The sequence below is a fragment of the Pipistrellus kuhlii genome, unplaced genomic scaffold (genome assembly GCF_014108245.1).
Source record: "Pipistrellus kuhlii isolate mPipKuh1 unplaced genomic scaffold, mPipKuh1.p scaffold_m20_p_8, whole genome shotgun sequence".
Taxonomy (NCBI): Eukaryota; Metazoa; Chordata; class Mammalia; order Chiroptera; family Vespertilionidae; genus Pipistrellus; species Pipistrellus kuhlii.
In genome coordinates, this window is record NW_023425584.1 from 1,216,632 (window position 1) to 1,218,621 (window position 1,990).

At 78.9% G+C, this 1,990-nt stretch overlaps 1 pseudogene; it reads right to left on the reverse strand.

Annotated features, from left to right (window-relative positions):
- Positions 1-604: 604 nt before the first annotated feature.
- Positions 605-1,990, reverse strand: LOC123651792 (annotated as a pseudogene).

Consider the following 1,990-nt stretch of genomic DNA (forward strand, 5'->3'; position numbering starts at 1 on the left):
GAGCATGAGGGGAAGTTCAGGGGAGAGGGTGGGCGAGGGTCTGGCAGGAGGAGGGGGGTGGAGGCAGGAAGAGGAGGGTGGGGGCAGGAGGGGGGGCAGGAGGAGGGGGGTGGGGGCAGGAGGAGGGGGGTGGGGGCAGGAGGAGAGGGGTGGGGGCAGGAGGAGGGGTTGGAGGACAGGAGGAGGGGGGTGGGGGGCAGGAGGAGGGGTTGGGGGGCAGGAGGAGGGGGGTGGGGGGCAGGAGGAGGGGGGTGGGGGGCAGGAGGAGGGGGGTGGGGGGCAGGAGGAGAGGGGTGGGGCAGAAGGAGGGGTGGGGGGGGCAGGAGAAGGGGGGTAGGGGCAGGAGGAGGGGGGTGGGGGCAGGAGGAGGGGGGTGGGGGCAGGAGGAGGGGGGTGGGGGCAGGAGGAGGAGGGTGGGGGCAGGAGGAGGGGGGTGGGGGCAGGAGGAGGAGGGTGGGGGCAGGAGGAGGGGGGTGGGGGCAGGAGGAGGGGGGTGGGGGCAGGAGGAGGGGGGGGGGGGCAGGAGGAGGGGAGTGGGGGGCAGAAGGAGGGGGGGGGCAGGAGGAGGGGTTGGGGGGCAGGAGGAGGGGGTGGTTGCAGGAGGAGGGGGGTGGGGGCAGGAGGAGGGGGGTGGGGGAGGAGGAGGGGGGTGGGGGGCAGGAGGAGGGGGTGGGGGGCAGGAGGAGGGGTTGGAGGGCAGGAGGAGGGGGTTGGGGGCAGGAGGAGGGGGTGGTTGCAGGAGGAGGGGGGTGGGGGCAGGAGGAGGGGGGTGGGGGCAGGAGGAAGGGGGTGGGGGAGGAGGAGGGGGTTGGGGGACAGGAGGAGGGGGGTGGGGGCAGGAGGAGGGGGGTGGGGGCAGGAGGAGGGGGGTGGGGGCAGGAGGAGGGGGGTGGGGGGCAGGAGGAGCGGGGTGGGGGCAGGAGGAGCGGGGTGGGGGCCGGAGGAGGGGGGGGGGGGCCGGAGGAGGGGGGTGGGGGCCGGAGGAGGGGGGTGGGGGCGGAGGAGGGGGTGGGGGAGGAGGAGGGGGGTGGGGGGCAGGAGGAGGGGGGTGGGGGCGGAGGAGGGGGTGGGGGCCGGAGGAGGGGGGGTGGGGGCGGAGGAGGGGGTGGGGGAGGAGGAGGGGGGTGGGGGGCAGGAGGAGGGGGTGGGGGGGCAGGAGGAGGGGGTGGGGGCAGGAGGGGGGGGGTGGGGGAGGAGGAGGGGGTTGGGGGCAGGAGGAGGGGTTGGGGGGCAGGAAGAGGGGGTGGGGCAGGAGGAGGGGTGGGGGGCCGGAGGAGGGGGGTGGGGGCCGGAGGAGGGGGGTGGGGGAGGAGGAGGGGGGTGGGGGGCAGGAGGAGGGGGTGGGGGCAGGAGGAGGGGGGGGGGGCAGGAGGAGGGCTGTGGGGGGCAGGAGGAGGGGGGTGGGGGCAGGAGGAGGGGGGTGGGGGCAGGAGGAGGGGGGTGGGGGCAGGAGGAGGGGGTGGGGGCGGAGGAGGGGGTGGGGGGCAGGAGGAGGGGGTGGGGGGCAGGAGGAGGGGGTGGGGGGCAGGAGGAGGGGGTGGGGGCAGGAGGAGGGGGTGGGGGGCAGGAGGAGGGGGTGGGGGCAGGAGGAGGGGGGTGGGGGCAGGAGGAGGGGGTGGGGGGCAGGAGGAGGGGGGTGGGGGCAGGAGGAGGGGGTGGGGGCAGGAGGAGGGGGTGGGGGGCAGGAGGAGGGGGGTGGGGGCAGGAGGAGGGGGTGGGGGCAGGAGGAGGGGGGTGGGGGGCAGGAGGAGGGGGTGGGGGGCAGGAGGAGGGGGGTGGGGGCAGGAGGAGGGGGGGGGGGCAGGAGGAGGGGGGTGGGGGGCAGGAGGAGGGGGTGGGGGCCGGAGGAGGGGGTGGGGGCGGAGGAGGGGGGGGGGGGGCAGGAGGAGGGGGGGGGGCAGGAGGAGGGGGGGTGGGGGCAGGAGGAGGGGGGTGGGGGCAGGAGGAGGGGGGTGGGGGAGGAGGAGGGGGGTGGGGGAGGAGGAGGGGG